Consider the following 13,381-nt stretch of genomic DNA (forward strand, 5'->3'; position numbering starts at 1 on the left):
TCATGCTGCAGCTCCTCCCTGCTGATAGACCGTGCTGTGGGCGGTAGCGGTGAAACCGCCACGGTGGGCAAGCTTCCCCGGGGCTGCCTCATTTCTATCGTTTGTCACTAACAGAGCCCTGCACGTCATCTGCGCTGACCAGATTGTTTTATCAACCAAGCGTAGCTGGTTATCTCTGAGAGCGAAAGGGCGCTCTGCGGCCCCCGAGGACGCTGCCCGGCACCGCTCGCGCAGGGGCTGCCTGCATGCTGCCTTCAGGTTCAGTGGAGCCCTCCCTTAGCTTTATCCACCCTGTACATGTACAGCTGGGGAAACTCCATCCAGAATTTCAGAGGGAAGTCTCAGTGTATGCAAACAAGGTGGAGATTGGACCTTCATAACCCTCTGCCCACTGTGAGTTTATCTGTGTCACCGAGGGGTTTTGTCACGGTGTCTCCTCTGTCTTTTTAGGGTCTTCTCCAAGTGTGACTGAATAGTCAAGTGCTACTTCTTTCCAACTCTCAAGTGTGGGGTTTTTTTTCCCCTCTGGACTTTGCAGCCTCCAGAGCAAGCCCTTCTGCTTTTGTGCAGGCCCTTCTGTCTGACACGGTATCCTTGCGACATCGGCGCTTGGCCGATCCATCGGGATCTCGCCCATGAGATGTCCTTTGCCAGCCCCATGGCGGCTCCCGGCTCTGCCTCGCGGCGGGTGCCTACGCCGAGCGGGTGCCGTGGTGAGCCCGCAACATCTCTGGCGTGATCCCAGGCAAGGAGGAGGTGACGTGTCCGTGTGAGTACATGGATGCGGCGCTCTGTGGCATCCCTCCAAGATGTGCCCTAATTGGTATTCACATAACGGAATCTCATCTTCTGGGGAAAGCTAATTACACAAAGGTTAATTGGGATCTCGCCGGTGTGGGAGGCAGGGAAGCATCATCTTTGGCCAAAAATACCCGACAAAGAATTTTGAAACAACTGAGCAATTTTTCATTCAATCAATCTATTTTTGTTGCTGATTGTGACGCTGTGCTGCTCTTTTTCTTCTCTGGTACCCCACGTGAAGTGAGCACGAGGCTCGTATCCCTGTGTGAGATGTGACTTTGTCCCGAGCAGAGGGACTGGGTACTGCAGGCTTTGCCATCCTGTATGTCTTCCGTACTGCTGTAGCCAGTCCCACAGAGCGTTGTCCCCTGTCACAGTGACGGAGGGGCTTCTCCTGGCTGTGTGCTGTGGTGGGGGTGTGGGGAGGAGGAGACCTTGCAAGGGTCTGCTCCAGAGGAGGCCACGAGGGTGATCGGGGGGCTGGAGCACGTCCCCTGTGAGGACAAGCTGAGAGAGTTGGGGGTGTTCAGCTGAAGAAAATTCCAGGAAGACCTTAGAATGGCCTCTCAGTACGTAAAGGGGGCTACAGGAAAGCTGGGGAGGGACTCTTGATCAGGGGGTGTAGGGACAGGATGAGGGGTAAGTTTTAAACTGAAAGAGGGGAGATTTAGATTAGAGATAAGGAAGAAATTCTTCCCTGTGAGGGTGGTGAGACACTGGCACAGGTTTCCCAGAGCAGCTGTGGCTGCCCCCTCCCTGGCAGTGTTCAAGGCCAGGTTGGACCAGGCTTTGAGCAACCTGGGCTAGTGGAAGGTGTCCCTGCCTGTGGCAGGGGGGGTGGAACTGCATGACCTTTAAAGTCCCTTCCAACCCAAACCTTCCTGTGATTCTGTGGTTAACCCTGGCAATGCCAAAATAATACAAATGAGGGACAATTTGTCATGAAAAATTTTGGGGTGATCATGAAGACTTTTGTTGTTTGGGTTTTGTTTTTTTTTTACCCACGGATCAGCAGACTGGGAAGTCCTAGCAGATATTGTTCCCAGGATGAAATGTGTTATACTGAGAAAGAGTGTCAGTGCTTCCAGCGTCCCTGGGCACTGGCTGCTTTGGGAACTGGGTGTTCTTAGGGAAAGGTGGCAGCTCGCTGAGGGGAGCCTCCCCCACGCCAGGGCAGGTCCCCTGGCTCCAGTGGCAGAGGGCTGTGCAGTGTCCCCGGTAAACAGGGGGCTACTGCCAGGGAAAACCGACGGTAGAACTGAGAGACCCTGTAACCCCCTGCAATGTCGCTGTCTGTGTTTGATTCCCTTTGGGATTATTTGACCAATCTGAATCATTTTTTCTGATTTTTTCGGTCTGTTTTTTCAGCGTATTCAAAAATCAGAGGAAATGTCCTTTCCAGACCTCCACCCCATCACCCGGAAGAGCCTGTGGGTCGCTCTGAGTGACAAACGCTCTGCAAAATGGCTGTGCAGAGGCCTCGCTTCACACGTACCAGGTTATGCCTTTGGGCCAGCCATGTCCAGCCTCTCCTTTTCCTTCAGTGCTTGGTTCACCATGAAGTAATTGCTGTAATTTTTAGCACTAAGGAAGTGGAGACCCAGAAATCTGTGTCCTTAAGGGTATTAAGAAGAGGATGATGGACATTCTTCAGTGTCTTAAACTCCCCCAGCCCTTCCAGCTCTGGTCTCGTTCCAGAAATATAATTGGGAAAATGTCTCCCAGCCTCATGTATTCATTCCCAAGGGCAAAGGAAGAAGAAAGTGAGTTTTGGACTTTTCATGATTTTTTGAGTCATAAAGCAGAAACAAGTGTTCCCGCCCGAGCGACCCCCCCCTTCGCAGTCCCGTGCTCCCCATTCCCACCCCCACCGTCCCCTCCGCGTCTGACCAGCTCTTGGCCTGGTTACCGGCAGCCGAACCACGTGTACACCCGGCACGTTGCGGGACAGCGGCACAACTAGGGCATCCCAAAAAAAGCCACCTGGGGCCGGGGCGTGTGTCACGCTCGGAGGTGGCACAGAAACCGTTGGGAGGGGAAGCGTCTGTGTAATAACCGGCATAAATCCCCAGCGGCCCCCCCCCAGCGCTGGCCTGGAAACGCTCCCGCCGCGGTGCTGAGCACTGGCTTCTCCCGATCCGCCTCCCCTGTTCCTTCCCCGTTGTCGCCCTCCCTGACGGCTCTGGCGCGGGGGTCGTGGGCAGATGGGGGGACATGAGGCTGCCTGTGAAACCGAGGGCGGGGAGGGGGGTTGCTCCTCCTCGATGATATCACGCAAGTGTGAACGTTTGCAATATGGCTCTTTCTGCTTGATGCGATGCTTCCGGCTACTGGGTTTTACATTCCTTGGACCCCGAGGGTGTTGGAGCAACCTGGCCTGCTTGCTAATAGCTGAGAAGAATAAAATAATCCTCAATTCACACCGTCGGGCAGCCGGGTGGTGCCGGTCACAGCTGCAGGAACCTGGTTCCAGACAACAGTACATGTGTTGGCCTCAGGGAGCTCCGTCCGCCCCGGGAGCGCAGTGGGGGGTGGCTGGTGTGAAGTAGGGCAGGGTGTGGACTGCAGGCCCCCCGCCCCGGCGAAGGGAGGGGCGAAGGGAGGGGAGCCGCGAGGTGAGCACGGCTGTTAGAAGCAGCACCCCACCTTTCAGTGATTGAGGGGGGCTCTGGGCCCCCACGGGGCTGCACGCTGTGCGTGACTGCAGGGTGACGGCGGGGGTGCCTCGGGTTGTCACACTCTGGGTGTCTCTGGATGGCTCTGGGGCTGCTCCGTATGGACTGGGACACACTGGGGGTGGGTGTGGGGCTGCTCCGTACAGACTGGGCCATACTGGGGGTGGATGTGGGGCTGCTCTGTACATACTGGGGCATACTGGGGTGGGTATGGGGCTGCTCCATACATACTGGGCCATATTGGGGGTGGGTGTGGGGCTGCTCCATACGGACTGGGCCATACTGGGGGTGACTGGGCTTTGCCAACTGATACAGAGAAATGTCCACTTTCCTTGCAAATTATTTACTTATAACAACATATGATGATTTCTGAACGTTGCCTAAGAATCCTGCTTGCCCGGACTGTTTTATGGATTCAGTGTAGCTTACCCAGATAGTTTGGGGATTGGCTATGATAAGAAAGTAGCAGGTAGCCCTGCGGCATGAATTAAAAAGACAACTCACTGATAGCAGACTCAAAGCCCTCAGTGGGCACTTAGGCAAGCTTAAACTTGAACAAAAGGACTCAGAGATACTATCTAGGGAGGATGATCTCGCCGATTTAGGAAGGAGGCACCTGAATTTTGCTTCACAGCGCATGCCCTGGAAGGAGCGGGCACCGTGAGGAAGACCACGTACTTCCCCCCTTGACCACCAAAGACGCAGGCTCAGACTATGCAAATGAGTTCCGAGAAATAATTATAATAATGACGCCTATCCCCCGAACTAACTGTAATAACCCGGCCTTTCCTAATGAGTATGTATGCTTTGGTGTAATAAATAGTTGGCTACTTGCCAAAGCCGGTGTGCAAGCTTTGTGGAGAAATCCCCTTGCACCCCGGCCGGAATAAACATACCTGCTTTACAGCTCTCTCCGAGTCGGAGAGTTTGTCTCCGCGCGTCACAACACCATGTCACAACACCATGTCACAACACCATGTCACAACACCATGTCACAACACCATGCCATGTGCGCGGCGTGGGCCCTCCTCGCCCCCGCGCTCCCCCGCGCCTGCTCCTTTATTTTACATTTCAATGCCAGGCCTGCAGACGCGGCTCTCGACCTTCCCCCTGGCCTGGAGCCAGCCCCGCTCTCATCAAAGCTCGCCGGTTCTGCCCCGCGGGGTCAGCGGGTGCCCGTGCTCCCTGGCACCGCACGGCACGGCATGGTACGGCACGGCATGGCATGGCACGGCATGGTACGGCACGGCATGGCATGGCATGGTACGGCACGGCATGGCATGGCACGGCATGGTACGGCACGGCATGGCATGGCATGGTACGGCACGGCATGGCATGGCACGGCATGGTACGGCACGGCATGGCATGGCAGGGCACCGCACGGCACGGCATGGTACGGCACGGCACGGCACGGCAGCTGGGGGGGGGCACACCGGGGTGGGGATTTCTCACGCAGCAGCCGAGGTTTGGCATCTCGAAGGGCTGTTGTTGCAGCTGTCTGCGAAATTTCCCTTCTCTTTGGCAGAAAAATTCAGGGAAAAAAAAGCCTTTTCTGCTTTTTGTGCGTTTCTGGCAGCGGCGCAGCTCCCCCAGGCGCAGCCCCGCGCTCATGGCAACCCCCCCCGCCGCTGAGGGCAAAGGGGCAGCGGGATGTGCACGGGGGAGCCAAATCCTTCCCCCCCCCGGCAAGGTGACTGGGAGTACCGGGAGCATCAGCAAGAGGTCTGTGCCGGCCCCGGCGGCCTCCTGTGGGGCTGTGGGACGTGCTGGTGTCCCCGTGTCCCCGTGGCCTGTGCCAGCAGGTCCGTGGGCCGCAGCTTGCGGAGAGTCGCTGGCGGCTCCCTTGGGCTGGGAAAATCCTTCTGCCAGCAGCTCCCGCGCGGTGCCGAGGGGGTGTTCACAGCTTCCCCATCTACCGGGCTCCTCTCTGGCTTCTCGCCACCCCCGGGGGGGGATTTTGCGGCGGTCCCGGTGCCCGGAGGAGCGCTGCCAGCTCCTGGCTCTGCCCGCGGCGCCGCGGGCACCGGGATCCTCCACCCGCAGTTCTCCGGGAGAACCCCCTCGGCCCAGGGCTCTGCACCAGCCTCGGACCCCCCATGGCCACGCTGCCGGGGCTCCCCAAAAGGCTGATGCTGGCGGGGCTGTACCGGGTGGGGGTGAGGAGTGCAGAGCATAGCAAAAAGGGGGGTACCTGTCCATGTCACCCCCCAAATGGGCCTTGAACGAGGACGGTGCAACCGCCGGCGCAGGCTGGTGGTCCCGGTACCTCCGGCCCTTCACCCAGCTGGGAGAGGCGGGAGCGGCGGCAGCGGGGAGCTGCTCGGGGTGAAGGAGGGATGAGTTTGTCACGGCGGGGGGGTTGGCTGAGCCCAGCCGCTGCTCCCCCCCGGACTGGGGTCCAGCTGCCCCGTGTGCTCCCGGGGGCACAGGCCCCGAGGCCGGCACAGGGAACAGCTCCTGCTGTCCCCGTGCCGCAGGTGACCCGGCAGCTTCAATTCTATTTCCACCAACCTTCGATTTATGATTTCAGGGCTTAGTTTAATTAGCGCCCGGACCGTCGGGACGGGGGACAGCACGGGCTGAGAGGTTGCGAGGACGGTGCATCTGCTGGCAGTGCGGCTCTGGGCGCCGTGTCACCGGCGGACCCCAAAGAGCGCGGCCTGCTCCATCCTGGTCAAACCCACAAAACGCGGCACATTTTGGCTCCCCACTCCTTTGGGCAAACGTAGCAGGTTTTTTTGCCTTCTGTGCAGGATTTGTCACCTCCCCAGGGCCGCTGGGCTCATTAATTTCCTTCTCGTTACGGGCTCCAAGTGTCTCCTGGGCAACATTTTTAGATGTTTGACCTATATGCAGAAGATGATTTATTTTCCCCGAACGACAGCATCCCTCCTCGGGGAGCCATGCGGCTCCCGGGACTGTTCCCTCAGCTCTGTCTGGGGACGGACACGGCCCTTTCTGCCCTGTCCTGTCCCAGCTCTGCGTCCTGGTCCAGGGGGGTCTGCTGCGGGGGGGGGCGGGGGACACCGGGTACTGAGCCGAGGGGTGCGGGATGCGGTGGGTGCTGCAGCGGGGGACGGTCACCACGGGGGGGACCTTGTGCCAGGGCAGGGAGGTCTGCGGGAGCAGGTAGGGTCCTGCTCAGCACCAGGGCAGGGAAGGTGGGGGTCACAGCACTGGGGTGCCAGGGCTGTGCTGCGGCTGGCACCGTGGGGCTGGTGGAGTGGGACCCCTGACCTGCAGCGGGGCCCCCCTCGTCGTGGGACAAACATTGCTGCCAGGGCTGGTGGTGTGGGCAGGGGGGGTTGCCAGGGAGAGGGGGGCAGCAGGGTGGGGCTGCACCCCAGGGTGCCCCTTCCCCAGCACCCAGCAGGACCACAGCACCCAGCTGTCTGTGGGTGGGGATGCACCCCCAGCACCCCAGCACTGCTGTTTCCCCAGCACGGGGCTGCCCTGTGGCCCTGGCACCTCAATAACAGGCCCCCGTGGGAACCCAGTGCCCCCCCAGCACTGGTGCATCCCCAGCACCCCAACACCTCATGCACCCCCTCCCCTGGCACCCCCCGCACCCCTGAGCATCCCCAGCACCCCAAAACCTCATGCACCCCTCCCCTGGCACCCCCCGAGCATCCCCAGCACCCCAACACCTCGTGCACCTCTCCCCTGGCACCCCCTACACCCCCCGCACCCCCGAACATCCCCAGCACCCCAACACCTCATGCACCCCTCCCCTGGCACCCCGCCCCCCGAGCGTGCCCAGCACCCGGACACCTCAGGCCCCTCCTCCCCCGGTACCCCCCCCCCCCCCCCCCGAGCGTTCCCGGTGCCCCCAGCACCCCCCGGTCCTGCGGCCCTCAGGACCGGCCCCTCCGCCGCCTGTTCCCTGCCGGGCCGCCCCCCGCGGCCGGCGCCTCCTCCCCGCGTCGGGCGGCGGCTCTGGGGGAAGATGGCTGCGGGCTCCGCGCCGCGGGTAGAGCCGGGCCGGGCCGGGCCGGGCCGGGCCGGGGGGAGGCGGGAGCGGGGCTGGGAACGGGGCTGGAGCCGGGGGGGGCGGGGGGGCCCGTCCCGGGGAGCGGGGCCGGGGCAGCCGCCGTCCCGGCCCTTTGTCTGGGCCCCGCTCGGCGGGGACGCGGCTCCGCGCCCCGCCTTTGTCCGCCCCGGCCACCCCCCCCCGGCCTCCCCCCGGACCCGCAGCCCCTGCCGGGTGCTGAGCCGGGCTGGCTCCGGCTGTTTTCCAGGAGCCGGTGGCCTTTGAGGACGTGGCTGTCTACTTCTCGGCGGAGGAGTGGAGGGGGCTGGCGGGGTGGCAGAAGGGGCTCTACAAGGAGGTGATGATGGAGAACTACCAGCTGATCGCCTCTCTGGGTAAGGGCCCCCCCGGCCCGGCCCCGTCCCATCCCAACCCCATCCCTGGGACCTATCCCCATCCCCAACTCATCCCCATCCCAGGGACCCATCCCCAACTCATCCACTCCCCATCCCATCCCATCCCATCCCATCCCATCCCAATCCCCATCCCCATCCCGTCCCCACCCCACCCCAGGGACCTATCTCAGGGCCAGAGGGATGTTGTGTGCCCCAACATCCAGCCACCCTCTGACCCCCCCCCCCCTACTCCTGGGCCTGTCTGGGGGGGGCTGCTATTAAACAGCCCCTCCCAGAGCTGAGACCACAGGAAGAAGCCGGAGCCTGGCAGGGATGGAGCAGGGGAGATGGTGGTGGCCGGGGGGACAAGGTGTGGCAGGGATGTGGCGGAGGGATGCCCGTGGGGGCTGCAGGGGTGTCTGGCTGCTGCGCGGGGGGCCACAGAGTGGAGGGGAAATCCCCCCCGCTCCCACTGGGGACGTCGGAGCGGTACAGCCGCGGTGGCAGAGTCTCCGTGGCACTTGCCTGCGCGGAGCTGCCCTTTTCTCCCTGGAGCAGGCTCGGCCGGCCCCAAGCCGGGGGTTGTCCTGAAGCTGGAGCGAGGGGAAGAGCCGCTTTTGGGGGACCCCCCGACCGCGCCCGTGGGAGAGAGCCTGCAAGCTCCTGGCACAGGTGAGTGTGGTGAGGCCGACGGCGAGGGCTGGCTGCTCCATCAGCCAAGAGCCGAGCCAAGCCCTCACCAGCGAGGAGCCGGTGTGCCAGGCGGCAGGCGCGGGGCAGGATCCGCCCAGAGGCCGCAGTCAGGGATGGGCGCACACTGTGAGCGCCTGGCAAGGCCGTGGTGCTGGTGTTGGGGCTGGGGGCGGGGGGGGGGCTCCTGTGTGCCTCAGTTTCCCCATTTGTAAATGGCGACGGTGTTATTCACCCCCCTCCCAGGGCAGGGCTGAGAGCAGAAGGGTCCTGGCAGGGGTCCTGGAGCCAGGGGACGAGGGCAGCGGGGCTCTGCGCCTGCCCCGGTGCCCAACCAGGGACATCTCTTGCAGCGGAGTCCCCTGGGTGCCAGCTCTCCAGCTGCGCTGCCGGCACCGGCTCCAAGAGGAAGGAGCTCTCCCTGGCCGACCGGGTGAAGCTGCTGCAGGCGCTGGAGTCGCCCTCCGCCTCCGTGGCAAGCGTGGCCAAGCTCTTCGGCATCTCCAAGAGCCAGGCGAGCAGGATCGGCCGTCGCCGGGAGCAGATCCTGGCCGACTGGCACACCAACGCCAACCCGCTGCGCAAGCGCAAGCGCGAGGGCAAAGGCGGCCAGGTGGAGGACGCGCTTTTCACCTGGTTCCAGCAGGCGCTGGCCCGTGGTGAGCGCCTCTCGGGGCCCATCCTGAAGGCCAAGGCGCAGGAGCTGGCCCAGAGCTCAGGCCGGGACTTCGAGGCCACTGATGGCTGGTTGTGCCGCTGGAAGACCCGCCACAACATTGTCTTCAAGCGGTACCAGGGGGAGAAGGTGGACAAGGCGGATGCGGATGTCGGCAGCGCCCAGAGCTGGCTGAGCGAGGTGCTGCCCGGTCTCCTCACCGGCTACCGCGCCCAGGACGTCTTCAGCGCGGAGGAGACGGGCCTGCTGTACCGCGGCTACCCGGAGCGGGCGCAGGCCCCTGGGGATCTGCGGCGGCTGGACGGCGCGAAGGCCAGGGACCGCGTCTCCGTCCTCTGCTGCGCCAACCACACCGGCACGGAGAAGCTACGGTTGCTGGTGGTAGGCAGGAGCCGGTGGCTGCGCTGCCTGCCCAAGGACCCACGGGTGCTGCCAGTTACCTACACCAGCTCAGGCAATGCCTGGGTGACAGCGCGCATCTTCCAGGAGTGGATCCTGCGGTGGGACCAGGAGCTTCGCCACCATCGCCGCAGGGTCGTGCTCTTTGTGGGCCGCAGCAGCGCCCACCCCCCTGAGCTGAGCACCAAGCTACACAACATCAGGCTGGTTTTTTTCCCCGCCGACGCCTCCAGTGTCGCCCAGCCCATGGATTTGGGCGTCATCCCCAACCTGAAGGGCCACTACCGCGCACTGGTGCTGGCCCGGGCGGCGCAGGACCCAGCGCTGGCCCGGGCAGGGCGTGTGGCTGAGATCGCCAGCCAGGTGACGCTGCTGGATGCCATCTACCTCCTGCACAAGGCCTGGAGATTGGTTCAACCGGCCACGGTGCGGAGCTGCTTCCGGAAAGCCGGCTTCCACCTGATGCCGCTGGAGCGGTGGGAGGCCGACTCGGCGCCGCTGGCGGATGTGCCACGGCCGCCCTTCATCACTGAGCGGGACTTCCTGGCCTTCGTCAGCATGGACGCAGCAGAGCCGGCCGTGGGCGACGTGGCGGGCGAGGATTGCTCGTGGGGGCGACGGGGCCGCTGGGACGCAGGGGCTGCTGGTGAGGAGGAGGAAGAGGAGGAGGAGGGGGAGCCGGAGGCTGGGAGCCAGGTCACAGCTGCCGAGGCGCTGGCCGGGCTGTCAGCAGCCATGAAGTGGTGCCAGTTCCACGGGCTGGTTTACCACTGGGAGCGGCTGCTGGAGACCGAGAACACCCTGCGGATGGCCGTCGTGGCTGAGGCCACCCGGGCCCCGCTCTCGGCGTGCGCCGGCTACGTGCCCGGCATGCTGCTGTAGGTGGGAAGTCGACGCGTGCTGGGGCCTTGCGGAGAGTAGGAAGGATGGATCCTGCGGCACCTCCTGGGGAGCAGCACCTTGCTGCGACCCCCTCGCCCTGTCCAGGGCTGGGGGGGGTGGGTCCAAGGGTGGTGGGGGAGGTGGAGGGGCTGCCGAGATCAGAGGCGGGGGCCACCCTGGTTTTTGCTGACCCAGAGATGGCCACAGGCAGAGTTGGGGTGAAGCTGGGCTCTGCTCCCACGAAGCCAAGGTGACTCCGGGCTGCGGGGCTGACGTGGGACAAGGTGGCTCCGTGGGGGCCTGGCCCGGCGTGGCAGCCCCCAGTCCCTGCAGCTCTCAGGCTCTCAGCCCCTCTCCCACTGCAGCCCTGGGGAGGGGACAGTCCCGTCCTGTGCCACCCCCCCACCCCAGGGCACGCGCCAGGGCCCCAGCCCCCCAAAATGTGTGTGGCGCAGGTGAGCTCCCCGTTTGCTCCCAGCCCGAGAGATTCCCAAAGCGGTGGTCCGGGGGGACAGGGGGGATCTGTCCACAGCGGCCTCTGTCCCCGGTGGGGGGGATTGGCCTAAGCTCACAGGGGACGAGAGGCGATTCTGCTCCAGTCTTTGCCTTAAACACCTCAAGAAGCCCGGCCCTGCCGTATCACCCTGGGTCCCCCCACTCCGCGGGGTGCCGCATCTCTTGCCACCGACCATGGGCGTGCCAGAATGTGGGCCGTGCCACGCAGCTGGGGCACCCGCGGGGCCCTGGGAGTTTCTGGGGTTTCCTGTAAAATGGGCCGTTGTGTTTGTCCCGTCGATGCGGGATTTTCTGTGTTTACCCCCACCCCAGCAGTAAAGGAGGTGCCTGGCAGATGCCCTGTGGTCCTGCGCCGTTCTGGGCTGGCAGCCTGACCCGCGGGACCGGGACGTCCCTACCGGCACGCGGCCATGCGGGGACACACGCGCCACCCAGGGACAGCACCACCCCGGCTGGGGGTGGGGGCTGCAGGTCCTGCAACTCCCCGAGTTCCCAAGGGGGTGTGGGTGCACCCATGGCTGTGGGTGCAGGGGTTGCCAGGCTCCGACCCTCTCCCGGCTGCCCGCGGCACTGGGGCCCCATCTGTGTCTGGGCCCACTGGTGCTGGAGGCTGCGGGCTCGCCCCAGTGTGCCACAGACTCACCCCAGTATGCCACAGGCTCACCTCAGGGTGCCACAGGCTCACCCCAATGTCCTGCAGGCTCACCCCAGTGTGCCACAGGCTCACCCCAGTGTCCTGCAGGCTCACCCCAGTGTGCCACAGACTCACCCCAGTATGCCACAGGCTCACCCCAATATGCCACAGGCTCACCCCAGTATGCTGCAGGCTCACCCCAGTGGCCGGTGGGGGGGGGGCTGTGGCTTCTCACCCCCTCCCGCCTCACACAGCCACCCCTTGCTGCAGCAATTCCCATCCCTAGTGCCGGGAATGCACCATCCCGGGGTCCCCCCCCCTCCAGGGACACCCCTTCCCAGCAGTCCTGCCTGGGGGATTGGCTTCCCATGGGGGTCCAGCTTGCAAGAGCCACACTGCCCCCCCAAGGGCCGCTGGGTGCAGGGGTGAGCTGTGGGGTGAGCCGTGGGGTGAGCCGCCGTGGGGTGAGATGTGGGGTGAGCCGGGGGGCACTGGCTGCCTTCCTCGGCACCGGGGCCATTCCCTCTCATCAGGATCTGTCCCTGCGCCGTGGGGACGGTGTGGGGGGTGGCACAGGGGGGCCATGGCACGCTGCAGGCAGTGCTCGGCTCGCTCGGGGCTGACGGAGAGCCCCGCCGTGCCACCTCACCCCCTCGGCTGGCGAGCAGGCAGAGGCCTGCCCACAGCATCTGGCGCAGGCAGCGCAAGGAGCCCAGGCCCTGAGCGGGACCGGCTTCCTGTGGCGCTGGACGCTGAGGCCCTCGAGGAAGGGGCAGATGGGCGAAGGAGCTTCTCTGGGACGATGGCGATGGAGAACGACCACCTCACGGCCTTGTTAGCAGCCAGCGGGCATCATCCTCAGGGAATTATCCCGCTCCCTTGAGCCCTCCCCGGCGCTGGCACGCTCCGGCGTCGTGACACTGGTGCAACAGGAGATGTTCCTGCCAGTGCCTGAGCCGTGCCACCTCCGTGGCACAGAGAAACTGGGATGGACTGCGGCCAAAAATCATCCCCGGCATCCTGGGGACACTCGTGGGGTGAGACTGGCCCACAGGAGGGGGTGGGCAGCCCCCCGTGGGGCTGCTGTGGCTCGCTGGAGCTGTGGAGAGCAGCGGGGGGGGACCGAACGCAGACGCCCGTGCCGAAGCTCTCAGGGCTGCGCTGGGAAGGACGGACTCGGTGAGGGGAACACCCCAGCTGGGAGAGACTGGAGGAGTCTTCGGGCTGGAGTGGGAGCGGAGCCACGTGCTGTGGCTCCTCGTCCTGTCCTCACCCAGCACCTCCCGGCTCCTCAGCGGGGCTTTCCCTGCCGGAGCACCGGCCTTTTCCCCCCCAGCAAGGGTTGGGCCCTCGCTTTGGGCTGCCACAGGCCGGTGGGTGCTTTTCCCACCCAGGACACACCGGTGGGTGCTCATTCCCGGCACAACGTGCCTGGCACAGATCCTGGCTGCCAACGCGCTGGGCAGGTGCTCTCGGGGGTCCCTCCAGCTTTTCCCACAGATTTGGGGTGTGCCCACGCTTGGAGCCCTGACACACGAAGTTACCCCCCGGCTCCTCTCCCCAGGGAATCCGCGGGACGGGGCTCGCAGCGAAGCACCCACGGGGACGGAGCCCGGTCTGACGCCGGTGACACGAGGCCTCGCAGGACCCACCATGGTTTGGTGACAGGGGACAGCCCGGGGGACACCTTCATCCACATCCAGGGCCTGGGGGGACCCCGACAAACCACAGATGGGAGCGGTG

Source organism: Strix uralensis, chromosome 1 (genome assembly GCF_047716275.1).
Source record: "Strix uralensis isolate ZFMK-TIS-50842 chromosome 1, bStrUra1, whole genome shotgun sequence".
In the NCBI taxonomy this organism is placed as follows: domain Eukaryota; kingdom Metazoa; phylum Chordata; class Aves; order Strigiformes; family Strigidae; genus Strix; species Strix uralensis.